We start from the raw sequence: 14,529 nt of genomic DNA on the forward strand, positions 1-14,529 counted from the left end.
GAACCACCCGTTTCTGAGCCAAAAATATCCTTTGTGAATGGGAAGAGTTACCCCAAAGTGTAATACCATACATCATAAGCGAATGCAAATAAGCAAAGTGAACTATCACGTGCTTCAAATACCGTTCGAATAGTAAAAATGGCAGGGTTAAGTCTTTGAAGAAGGTCCTGAACGTGGGCTTTCCACGATAGTTCACAATCTATCTGAACACCTAGAAATTTGAGCTACTCAGTTTCACTAATCATCCGCCCATTCTGTGAAATTAAAACGTCAGGTTTTGTTGAAATTTTCGTGAGAAACTGTAACAACTGAGTCTTAATGTTATTAATGTTATTCAGCGCCTATTTATTTTCTACAAACCATGAAGTTATATCATGAACTGCACTATTTGAAACAGAACCAATGTTGCACACAACATACTTTACTGCCAAGCTAGTGTCATCTTCAAACGGAACCGTTATTGAACTATGTGAAAAGGACCGTAAATTAGTTACAAACTACGGCGTTGGCGCACTTTATTCAAAATTTAAACGTTACTACAAATATTCAGATTTAGGTTATGACAGGTTCGATGTCCCTGCCATCATTTGCGATGACGTAGCGCAGGCATACAGCGAAATTCTGCATGACCTGCTGAAGTGTCGGAAAACCGATGCCATCGATGACCTCCTGAAAGGCTATTTTCATCTCTCCAAAGTTTTCTGTATTATTGCTGTACACCTTGTCTTTAATATGTTGTTGTTGTTGTTGTCTTCAGTCCTGAGACTGGTTTGATGCAGCTCTCTATGCTACTCTATCCTGTGCACGTTTCTTCATCTCCCAGTACCTACTGCAACCTACATCCTTCTAAATCTGCTTAGTGTATTCATCTCTTGGTCTCCCTCTACGATTTTTACCCTCCACACTGCCCTCCAGTACTAAATTGGTGCCTTAGAACATGTCCTACCAACCGATCCCTTCTTCTAGTCAAATTGTGCCACAAACGTCTCTTCTCCCCAATACTATTCAATACATCCTCATTAGTTATGACATCTACCCATCTAATCTTCAGCATTTTTCTGTAGAACCACATTCCGAAAGCTTCTATTGTCTTCTTGTTCAAACTATTTATCGTCCATGTTTCACTTCCATACATGGCTACACTCCATACAAACACTTTCAGAAACGACTTCCTGACACTTAAATCTACACTCGAAGTTAACAAATTTCTCTTCTTCAAAAATGCTTTCCTTGCCATTGCCAGTCTACATTTTACAACCTCTGTACTTCGACCATCATCAGTTATTTTGCTCCCCAAATAGCAAAACTCCTTTACACGGCAAGGGCTGGACGTGAAGGCGCGACGTGCGGTCGCAGGAAAGACTTGCAGAGCGTGGATCTCTCGTGAGTTATGCTGTCGTTCGCTACTTACGTGCAATAGGAATCTATTGTTTCCCTGTTATTCAACTTTCATTTTATGTAATTGCTGGAGCATCGACACCAATAAGTGCGCCGGACATAGTGGCCATTCGGTTCTAGGCGCTTTAGTCTGGTAACCGCGACCGCTACGGTCGCAGGTTCGAATCCTGCCTCGGGCATGGATGTGTGTGATGTCCTTAGGTTAGCTAGGTTTAATTAGTTCTAAGTTCTAGGGTACTGATGGCCTCAGATGTTAAGTCCCATAGCGCTCGGAGCCATTTTTGAACCAATAAGTGTCCGCAGGTAGTGGTCGTGCGGTAGCGTTCTCGCTTCCCACGCCCGGGTTCCCGGGTTCGATTCCCGGCGGGGTCAGGGATGTTCTCTGCCTCGTGATGACTGGGTGTTGTGTGCTGTCCTTAGGTTAGTTAGGTTTAAGTAGTTCTAAGTTCTAGGGGACTGATGACCACTGATGTTAAGTCCCATAGTGGTCAGAGCCGTTTGAACCAATAAGTGCTTTGCAAAAAGATACCGCATTCTCAAAAGTACTTCTACTATCGTATGTGGCGTACAGACGTATGACACAAGTGACACCCAATCACCTCACCACGTTCGAAGTCCGTGACTTCCGCGGGACGCCCCATTTTGCTCTCTCACGTGGTCTAACGACTACTGAGACCTGGCAATAGGTGGCAGCAAAATGCACCTAATGTGAAAAACGTGTGTTTTTGGGGGTGTCCGGATACTTTTGATCACGTAGTGTATTCCAGAACAAGATTAATGTTGTATAACATGTTAGACTTTTCACTCGGACGCATTTTTTTCTCATTGTCAAATGCTTTCTTCCACTATTTAAACGAAGCAATGCAATCGTGTTTACTTGAGAGCAAAGTGTAAAATCAATCATTACTGTTTCTATCAGCTGCCGAAAGCAGTTGGGAAATTTAAATTTATTTTGTAAAACTAGTCTATTTTATCACTTCAGGTGAAACTGTATATCAAAACAGATATTAGCTAACATGATTCCATACTCGACAGCCATAAACTTTCGATAAATTTTTCGTGTCATAAGTTTCATTCTTATTCTCATTTTAAATCAGACTCCTCAATATTTTTCAGTAATTCGTATTAGTTTATAAATTCTTAGCTCTTCTTATGAAAAATGAAGCACGCTCTGTTGCCACACAGCACTTCAGTCGTCGAAACAGAGACGTTATGTATCTATGTAAATAGCTACTGATGCGACTATTATTCTATATCTGTACCTGCTTTATGTGATTATGAGTGTATCTGCGTGTGTCGAATCAAGTCATATGTCACAGTCAAGAGCAGAAGGGAGACTAGCCACATGTACATAAGGCGAAACTATTTGTGTAGTAACAAATTACTTTGGCGAAACTGTAACGTCTTTGGTGGTGGCATTCCATGAGTGTTCATTGACAGTGACCGCTATCCAGTGATGTTAAAGTGTGCTTCAGAGGTACTACAGCGAGCAGTATTAAAGTTGTTATCCGTGTTATATTTTCCGACAGCATATTAAATTATTACTGTTGTAAGATGATACCACTTTTGTTGTGTTGAGAACTGTCCTTTCTCAGTGGTGTTGACCTTCATTCTTCACGTTTTCTCTGCTTGTCAATGAGCTTAGTTCTGTGAACATGATTCTGCTTTAATACACAGCAGCTACTGCTGCCCCCTACGTAAGCCATTCCACATTTGTCGTTTTGAATTTGTGATGGAACCAGAAAATGATTACCGAACGCTGTGAAGTGTGGTTCAAATGAGCGGTAAAATGAAGTCCTAGTACCTAACACGGAACTTTGGTGACGTAATTTTCTAATACGGCTTAGCCAACGGCATTTATCGATAAACACTTGTCATGTACGACGGACGACATTTTAACCCTGCATTCCATCTGAAAGTAAAGTTCAACAGGTTCATCGTGCTACTTGCAGATACTGACGGAATCATAGGCAACAAACAGTAGTACTGCAATTCTCTTCTCCACGTTACACATTCCAATTATTACTGCACAGAAAACTAACTCATATCTGTAAAAACGGACACGTCCCTCTGGCCATCTTTAAACTGCCGCTTCCTGGCATCAACTGCCGTACTCATTTATCGCTAGCCTCGTAATAAAAATTAGCACAGATTTACCTAACGGCTCACGGTTGTACCCAGATCTCTATGCCTAAAAAAAATCTACTGCCATGAATATCTTCCTTCAGGGCCCCGAAAGTACGTAAATAGCAAAGGTATGTTTCGGGTCTGTATTTAGGATGTGTAAGGTCTTACAAAGAAACTTCCTCGGTCTAGTCGAAATGAGTTTGGTAACAAAATTCCCTTCCACATATTGCTAAGATGGTTTTTAATAGGCTCAGGAGTTCCGCTGGAAGCCCTTACACATCCTCCATACGATCTCGATCTCTCCTTATGTGATTTACATGTTTTTGTAAGATTGACGAAACACATTCGTGGCCATCTATTAGTGTTGGACGAGGAGTAGTCTGCGTCGCTACGATCATGGTACCATAGGTAAACAAAAACACTTTTCCTTAAGGGGACTGAAGTGTTGTCCCACTGCAGGATACATATTTAAAAAGTTATGCCGATAACTCTTGAAATAATAAACAGGTTACTCACGGTTTCCCCAAAGTTGTTTTCTTGGGCTTCTTCTTTTTTACAACCGCGTCAAAGTGACTGATACCATTGTGAGTATGAACGTCCTCAGTTAGATCTATTCTATTTATTCCCATTATTACATCCAATAAATATCCATCACGAGCGGGCTCCCGAGAAAACAATGGATCTGAGCACTATGGGATTTCTGAGGTCATCAGTCCCCTAGAACTTGGAACTACTTAAACCTAACCAACCTAAGGACATCACACACATCCATACCCGAGGCAGGATTCGAACCTGCGACCGTGGAAGCAGCGCGGTTCCGAAATGAAGCACCTAGAACCGCTCGGCAACAGCGGCCGGCCCATAACCCGTAGGTAGCGGTCATCCACTGCAGTAGTAGCCCTAAGTCGGCCTGAGCGAGGCCTGTCATCGACAGTTCCTATTTTTCTGCATCTCCTCCATGTCCGAAAATCACCACCTTGGTTCACTGCGAGATGCCTGAACACTTCAATTGTTGAGTGCCCTTCCTGGCACAAAGTAACGATGCGGACACGATCTGACAGTAGTACTGACTATCTAGTCACTGTTGAACTACAGACAACACGAACTGTGTACCTCCTTCCTGGTGGAATGACTGGAACTGATCGGCTGTCGGACCCTCTCCGTCTAATAGGCGCTCCTCGTGCATGGTTGTTTACATATTTGGGCGGGTTTAGTGACATCTCTGAACAGTCAGAGGGACTGTGTCTGTGATACAATAACCACAGTCAACGTCTGTCTTCAGGAGTTTCGTGGACCGGGTTGATGCACAACTTTTTTATGTGTGTATTTAAACGACTTGACTGTGTCAAGTTGGACACTTGTAATACTGTATCCGAACATTACAAGTTTGTTCTTCCTACTCATCCGCATGAAGTTAGATTTTTCCACATTTAGGGCTAGCTGCCATTCATCAACTGGAAATTTTGTCTAAGTCGTCTTCTGTCTGCCTACTGTCACTGAACGTCGACACCTTACCGTAAACCTAAGCATCATCAGCTAACAACCGCAGACTGCTGCCCACCATGTCCGCCAAATTATTTACGTATATAGAGAACCACAGCGATCCTATCACACTTCCCTGGGGCACTACTGACGATACCCTTCTCTCTGATGAACATTCGCCAGCGAGGACAACATACCGGGTTTCCATTATTTAAGAAGTCTTCGAGCCACTCACATGTCTGTGCATTTATTCCATATGTTAGTACCTTCGTTAACAGCCTGCAATATGGCACAGTGTCAAATACTTTCCGGAAATGTAGAAATATGGAATCTGCGTGCTGTCCTTCATCCGTAGTTCTCAGGATATCATGTGAGAAAAGGGCAAGCCGAGTTTCGTACGAGCGATGCTTTCCAAAACCGTACTGATTCGTGAACGTAAGCTTCTTAGACTCAAGTAAGTTTATTATATTCGAACTGAAAATTTGTTCAAGGATCCTGCAGCATACACGAGTTAGGGATCTTGGTCTGTAATTTTGGGGGTCCGTTCCTTTATCTTTTTGCATATTGAAGTCACCGGCGCTTTTTTCCAGTCACTTGGGACGTAGTGCTGGGCGAAATATTCCCGATAAATGCAAGCTGGGTAAGAGGCCACTGTCGTTGGGTACTCTTTATAAAATCCAACTGGGATTCCATCCGGACCTGGTGATTTATTTGTTTTCAGATCTTTAAGTTGCTTCTTTACACCAGGTACGCTTATTTCTATGTCGTTCATATGGGAGTCTGTTCGATGGTCAAATGACGGTATGTTTGTACGGTTCTTCTGAGTGAACGACCCTTGAACATGAAATTTAATGCTTTGGCTTTCATTTTCTTGTCTTCATCTGCCAGACCAGACTGGTCAACAAAGGACTGAAGGGAAGTCTTAGACCCGCTTAGCGATTATACATAAGACCAGAATTTTCTCGTGTTCTCTGCCAGATCTCTTGCTAAGGTGTGACGATGGTAGCTGTTGTATGCTTCACGAATAGCTCTTTTCACAGACGCATATCGCTGCTAACCTTAGTTTGTCGTCGTTTGTGTGTCTCCTTTTGAACCTAGAGTTTAACACCCTCTGCTTCCTCAGCATCTTACGTATTTCTTTATTAAACCACGGTGGGTCTTTTCCATCCTTTATCCACTTACTAGGCACATAACTCTCCAGACCACGATTTGCAATCCGCTTAAACTTTTCCCATAACTCCTCTACATTCAGCTTACTGGTACTAAGTGATGACAATTCACTGCCTAAGAAATATGCTAATAACTGCTTATCTGCTCCACCTAGCAGGAACACTCTCTTAACCTTCTTGACCAATTTATTAACTTTCGTAACCATACTTGCAATTATGACATCATGTTCGCTAATACCCGTTTCCGTACTGACATTGTCGATAAAGTCTGGACTATTTGCAACTACAAGGTCTAAGATATTTCTATTTCGTGTGGGCTGCCGAGCTTGCCGCTCAAGACAATTTTCAGAAAACGTGTTCAAATGTGTTTCGCATGACTGTGTGTAACCCCCATAGTGAATCTATAGACATTCCAGTCTATACTCGGCAGCTTAAAGTCGCCTCCAACTAATATTGTATGATTGGAGTATTTACGCACTATTGACCGTATACTTACTTTGAATGACTCTAGAACTGCCCCTGCGGAATCGTTTGGCCGGTAAAAACACTCAACAATTAACATAGTTTCTTCTATAGTTGTTCGCTGTCACACTCAACTTCGACCACAGTAGAGACAATATTTTTGTCAATTACAGTGAAAACATGCCCTCCTACGGCCTCTAATCGCTCTTTCCGATATACGTTCCACGACTCGATAAATGTCTCAAAGCGTTCCACTTCGGGTTTCAGCCATCTGTTAGTCCAAAGAATAATTTGAGTGCGAGAATTTTCCTGGAGGGCAATAAAATTCGGGACGAATACTTAGACAGTTAACTGATAAAATTGTGACAGTCGAATTGTGTTTATTCTGAACGCCGTTTTACTTCCCTTGCTGTGAAACGACTGGCGAGTGATCATCAGAGCACCTGAGACTACCGTCTATCCTAATAAATCCTCATGTGCACTCCACAAGTACTTTGCTTTGCGAGTAGCTGCTTCCTTTGTTCAGTTCACCCCTGACCTATCAAGTGGAATCAACAAATCACCACACGATAGCGCAGGTCCAGAAATCTGCAGCCAAGACCGTCACAGCGTCGACGAAGCCTTTGATTGAGACCATCCATTCGGCTCCAAACCAAAGAACCCCGATCAAATCTGGGAACGATGCTGCAAATTGTGAGCTCAGCTTGCAAAAAATGGTTCAAATGGCTCTGAGCGCTATGGGACTGAACTGCTGACGTCATTAGTCCCCTAGAATTGAGAACTAGTTAAACCTAACTAACCTAAGGACATCACAAACATCCATGCCCGAGGCAGGATTCGAACCTGCGACCGTAGCGGTCTTGCGGTTCCAGACTGCAGCACCTTTAACTGCACGGCCACTTCGGCCGGCTGCTCAGCTTGCGCCCCAAGGGCTAGGCCAGCAGCCTTCACCACATCCACCAGCCACCCATACGAACTGAGGATCGCGTCAGAACCCATGCGATAGGCGTCGTTGGTGCCAACGTAAGCCACACCTTGCAGACGACTACATCGTGCACGCTTGATAGCCACCGGCAATGCCGTCTCCACATCTCAGATGAGGCCCCCCGGCAGACATACCAAGTGCACTTTGTCTTTCTTTCCAGCCTGAATGCGATCTGCCGAAGGAGCTCCATAACGCGCCTAACATTGGAGCTTCCAGTAACCGGTAAAACCATCTCCCCGTGTTCCTGGTAGGACCCTGCTGAAGGAGCGGCCACCTGTCAACTAACATGGTGAATGGACGTGGCCAGGCGGCCAGTCTCCACGTTGTCCCTCCACCGCGAACGACGATAACACGTTACCACCAACCATTCACCCTGCAGTAAGGGCGGATAAACAGCGTCAGGTGCTTTAGGAGTTGCCTCGGATGCAGACTCCGTGGGCAAAACAAGTGACACCTCAGGTGTCCCATGCGACGCGCCAGATTCTCCGCCATCGCTAAAAGCCGAGGCAGCATCCTGAAGGTGACTGACCGCAGCTAACAGCACGATCAGCTATTCGCGAACTGCGGCCAGCACCTCCTGCGTCCACACACAACATGCACACGTCCTACCCACCCTAGCAAGATTAACTGAAGAAGTAAACTATAAGAGCAGATGATCCTAGATATGCGACTTGCTACCCTCCTGATGTGTCACCAATGGACTTTGATGCATTAAACAGCTATGTAGCAGGCTGTTCAGTGAGCAACCATTGCGCGAAAAACTGAATGAATTTCCACTTACAAAAACACGAGATTAACAACACCTAGACAGAAGGCACTCACAAAATTTAATAAATGTACTACATGAAAAAGATAGAATAGGATAAACACTTAACTTGCCGCTCTGTAGGCGCACTCCTAACACAGCCGAGAGCTGGATCCTGAACTCGTATTAATTTATAAATTCTTAGATCTCCTGATGAAAAACGAAGCAAGCTGTGTCGTCACACAGCACTTCAGTCGTCTAAACATAGAAATTATTTATATATGTAAATAGCTTTAAAAACAACTACGATGCTATAACTATACCTGTTTTACTTGATTATGCGTTTATATGTACGTGGCGAATGAAGTCATATGTCATATTCGAGAGCAGAAGAGGAACTAGCCACGTGTAGGTTAGGCGAAAGGATTTCAGTAGTACCGAATTATTTTGGAGAAACACTTGCAGGTTGATGGTGGCATTTCGTAAGTCTTCAATTATAGTGACCTATATCCAGTAATAATAAAGTGTGCTTCAGTAGTACTATAGCGAGTATTGCAGTACTAATAATTTTACCATTGATATTTAGACCGACAGCATGTTAAATTATTTCTGTTTTAAGATTTACACAACTTTAGTTGTGTCGAGAAATTCCTATACTCAGTTGTGTTGACCTTCATTGCTCCCATCTCATCGGCTTATCTCATAGTTTATCCCTCTGAATATGTTTCTGCCTTATTTACACGTCGAGTTCCGTAGGACCAAATTGAGGAGCACATCTCCAAGGTCATGGAATGTGTCAGTACATGAAATTACAACATAAAAGTAATAACAGATAAAAATAAATGTTTATGAACCCGAAAAATGTCAGTCCATAAGTTTAAGTTAACGGAATCAACAATATAAAAGATGGTGGGGTTGGGTTGGGTTGTTTGTGGGAAGAGACCAAATTGCGAGGTCATCGGTCTCGTCGGATCAGGGAAGGACGGGGAAGGAAGTCGTCCGTGCCCTTTCAGAGGAACCATCCATGCATTTGCCTGGAGCGATTTAGGGAAATCACGGAAAACCTGGATCAGGATGGCTGGATGCGGGATTGAACCGTCGTCCTCCGGAATGCGAGTCCTGTGTACTAACCACTGCGCCACCTCGCTCGGTCAATATAATAATAATAATAATAAGAATCAGCTTAATATTTCAAGGAACTCCTCGACAGAATAGAACGAGTGACCCACGAGGAAACTCTTCAGTTTCGATCTGAAAGCGCGTGGATGACTGCTAAGATTTTTGAATTCGACTGGTAGCTTATTGAAAATGGTTGCAGCAGTATACTGCACACCTTTTTGCACAAGAGTTAAGGAACTCCGATCCAAATGCAGGTTTGACTTCTGCCGAATATTAACCGAGTCAGAGCTGCTTATTCTTGGGAATAAGCTAATATTGTTAACAAGAAATGACAGTAAGGAATTAATATATTGAGAAAGCCATGTCAAAATACAAAGACTCGTGAACTGGAGTCGACAAGAGTTTCGTGAACTTACACCACTTATTGACCGAACCGCCCGTTTCTGAGCCAGAAAACATGCATTTAGAATGGGGAGAGTTACCCCAAAATATAATACCATACGACAACAGCGAACGAAAATAAGCAAAGTAGACTAATTTTCATGTCGAACGATCACTCACTTCTGATACCGTTCGAATTGTAAAAATGACAGTATTAAGTCTTTCAACAAGATCCTGAATGTGGACTTCCCACGACAGCTCACTATCTATCTGAACACCTAGCAATTTAAACTTTTCAGTTTCACCAATCATATGTCCATGTTGTGAAATTAAAACGTCAAGCTTTGTTGAATTGTGTGTTACAAACTGTTTATTTTCTGTAAGCCATGAACTTAGGTCATGTACTGCACTATTTGAAGTTGAGCCAATGTTGCACACAACATCCTTTACAACCAAGCTAGTGTCATCAGCAAACAGAAATATTTTAGAGTTACCCGTAATACTAGCATATCATTTATATAAATAAAGAACAGCAGTGGCCCCAACACTGATCCCTGGGGCACCCCCCCCCCCCCCCTTGGCAGTACTAGACTCAGTCCTCACATGACAGCCGTTATAAACATTGCGAATAATGACTTTTTGCAGCCTGTTGCTATAGTTAGAGGTGAACCAGTTGTGAGCTACTCCCCGTATTCTGTAATGGTCCAACTTCTGGAGCCATGAGAGTCCTTAGTCTTCAGTGATTTAATTGTTGATTCAATCTCTCTCTTGTCTGTATCACGGAGGAGTATTGCAGACATTAATCTCAGAAAGGCATTTACCAAGAACGTGATATGATTTCCTGTAGAAACTAAATTTTTATTTAATTCACTAGCGTTGCTCAGAAAATGATTGTTAAATACTGTACATATATGTGATTTATCGGTAACGGAAATATTTTTACTGCAAACTGACTTTATATCGTCGAACTTGTGCTGCTGAACAGGCACCTCCTTCACAACTGACCATATGGTTTTAAGTTTATCCTGTGAATTAGCTATTCTATTTGCATACCACATACTCTTTGCCTTGCTAATAACATTTTTAGCACCTTACAATACAGTTTGTAATGGGCTACTGTAGCTTGATTGTGACTACTTCTAACATTTTGATATAATTCCCGCTTTGTTCTACAAGATATCCTTATCCTACTAGTTAGCCACCCAGGCTGCCTATTACTCCTAGTACCCCGTTTAGAACGTCCTAATAGAAAGTAATTCTCAAAGAACATGAGAAATGTGCTAAGGGAAGCATTGTATTTACCATCTATGTTATCGGAACTATAAACATCCTGCCGCTCTTGTTCCTTGCCAAGGTTTAAAAAACTCTCTGTTGCTGCTGGATTAACTTTCCTACATAGTTTGTAAAGAAATATGAGATTGGTTTGAGTAGAAAAGCCTTTTAGTGTTAAAAATTGTGCATCATGGTCTGAAATGCTTTTCCCGCTTTTACTAACAGAATGCCCATCTAGTAATGAAGAATGAATAATAATATTGTCTATGGCTGTGCAACTGTTCTCCTGCACGCTAACTGGAAAAAAACACGATCTACATCAGATCATATGAATTTAGGAGACCTATCAACATCCCTTCTCTTGCACCATCATATTGAAAATTAATATTGAAGTCACCACATATAACTAAATTCTGGTACTTCCTAAAAAATGAATTAAGAACTCTCTGTAGCTTAAGGACAAATGCTCTGAAGTCGGAGTTATAGGGCCTATAACCAACAACAATGAGAAAATTAGTTTCACCACATTCAATTGCCCCTGCACAACATTCAAACATCTGTTCAGTGCAGTGTCGTCATACATCTATGGACTCAAATGGAATACTGTATTTTACGTACATAGCCACTCCCCCAAACCGAAAGGAACGCCTTGAGAAACATCCAGCTAATCTGTATCCTGGAAAAGGAAGCCTCTAAATTGTCAAATTATGTAAGTGATGCTCTGATATACCAATAATTTCAGATTCAACACCTATAAGCAGTTCACTGACTTTATCTGTAAGAAATCCATTCCTTATTTGTCATGTTGAGTTTGTGATGCATTCAGATCTGGATGGGTGCTGTGGAGTGTGGACCAAGTGAACGGTGAAATGAAGTCCCATTACTTCTCACGGAATTTGAAGACATAGTTTTCTACTACGGATTAATCAAAATTTGGTTAACGTGAAGATTTTGCCATGTACGACGAACGACAGTTAAACCAGCAAAATTCTGCAGGTTCATCCAGCAGCTCTAAGACACTGACGGAATCGTAAGCAAAAGCACAAGTTATAGCGGCTTACCTCGCAGATTGAGCTTGTTGTTTATGGAGCAGTGTGTTTTGCCGAGTAGAAGACAAAATTGAAAACAATATTTGATTAACAGGAGCTGCAGAAATCTTAATCCACGCTCTTACTCACGGAATTTCAGCGAATATTACAAATGCAGTATTCTCTGCAGAACTGATCACAGAACACTTGTTCTGAGACGCGTGAGCGGAGTGAACTGAAGGCTTCGAAGATTTTGTGATAAACTAGACAGACGTGGTAGTTCCTAGATTAGCGCTGTAGGTTAGAAAACTGCAGGGTATCCGCAAATGGGTCTGTGGCTCTCCACAAACTGAGATCAGAACCGTGTAGTTAATCATGTGTGAGATATTGATGGGCGATTTTTTTTAAATTTTTGTAGCGTATTCGACATCCCATCCGCTTTACTGTGAGCTGCTGCCGAAGCACTCACAACAATGTACAAAGACTGGAAGCACTAGCAAAAATTGGAATTCACACAATACAAGGTAAAGAGAGTTGGTAAATATGGAACCTGAGAAGCGGCGAGAATTTTTGTGGTAAATGGCAGTGTATAACGATGGATAAGCGTACAGGAAATGGAAGTAGCGTAATTATCGCGAGAGACAACAAACTCGGATCAGCTGAAATACAAATTGAGTCTGCATGCCAGGTTATTTGGGTAAGACTCAGACTCTATGGTAGGCATAATCTTCGTACAAATTCTTAAAATTAACCAACGGACTCACGCCCAGATGTAACCGAAAGCTTTAAAGAAAAAATCATCTCTCTAAAATCTATGTTCCCCAGCCGTAGTGTCATCATTGGAGATGATTTTAATCATACAGATATCGATAGTCATAATTAAACATTTGTAAGTGTTAGTTTTGGTGAGACACGTCGTTAAATATTTCTAAATACCTTTTTTAAAAATTACATAGTTCAAATAGTTCGGAAGCCCACGCGTGACGGAAATACAGTATGTGATCAAAAGTATCCGGATACCCCCAAAAATATACAGTTTTCATAGTAGGTGAATTGACCTGCCACCTACTGCCAGATGCTCCATATCAGCAATCTCATTAGTCATTAGACATCGTGAGAGAGCAGAGTGGGCCGCTGAACTCACGGACTCCGAACGTGATCAGGTCATTAAGTGTCACTTCCGTCACACGTCTGTACGCGAGACTCCTACACTCCTAAATATCCCTAGGTCCACTGTTTCCGATGTGATGGTAAAGTGGAAACGTGAAGGGACAAAAGCGGACAGGCCGACCTCGTATGTTGAATGACAGAGACCGCCGACAGTTGAAGATGGTCATAATCTACAATAGGCAGACACCAATCCAGACTAGCACACAGGAATTCCAGACTGCATCAAAATCCACTGCAAGTACTATGACAGGTTAGGCGGGAGATAAGAAAACTTAGATTTCATGGTCGAGCGGCTGTTCATAAGCCACACATCACGCCGGTAAACGCCAAACGACGCATCGCTTGGTGTAAGGAGCGGGAGCATTGAACGATTGAACAGTGGAAAAACGTTGTGTGGAGTAACGAATCACGGTAATGTGACTATCCGATGACAGAGAGTGGGTATGGCGAATGCCCAGCGAACGTCATTTACCAGCGTGTGTAGTGCCAACAGCAAAAAGCCAAGGCAGTGGTGTTATGGTGTGGTCGTGTTTTTCATGGAGGGGGGTTGCACATCTTTTTTTGCGTGGCACTATCACAGCAAGCGCCTACACTGATGGTTTAAGTACCTTCTGCTTCCCACTCTTGAAGAGCAATTCGGGGATGACGACTGCACCTTTGAAGTCGATCGACCGCACCTGTTTATAACACACGGCCTATGGCGGAGTGGTTACACGACAATAACATCCCTTTAATAGACTGGCCTGCACAGACTCCAGACATGGATCCTATAGAACATCTTTAGGATGTTTTGGAAATCCGACTTCATGCCAGGCCACACCGACCAACATCGTACGAGATTCCAGGATTTCCGATGGACGGCGCCACGGACTTTTAAGTCATCTTCAGCCAGGTGTCCGGATACTTTTGATCACATGGTGGTTGTATAAGAGGCAGCCGTGAAAACGAGTAAGTTAAGAAAAACATAAGTCAACTGTTTATTATTGCAAGAATAATCGCCATAACTAATAAAAACATTTATCCTGCTGTGAGACAAGACTGTCAATGCTCCTAAGGAGAACTGTTTGCGGTTGCCTATGGTACCATGACTGTAGCATGGCGAGCGCCTCTTCGTCCGAAGTAAATCGATGGTCACAAATGTCTTTATTCAGCCGTCAGAACGCATAGAAATGATATTGGGAGAAATTCTGG

The sequence above is a fragment of the Schistocerca americana genome, chromosome X (assembly GCF_021461395.2).
Source record: "Schistocerca americana isolate TAMUIC-IGC-003095 chromosome X, iqSchAmer2.1, whole genome shotgun sequence".
NCBI classification, from domain to species: domain Eukaryota; kingdom Metazoa; phylum Arthropoda; class Insecta; order Orthoptera; family Acrididae; genus Schistocerca; species Schistocerca americana.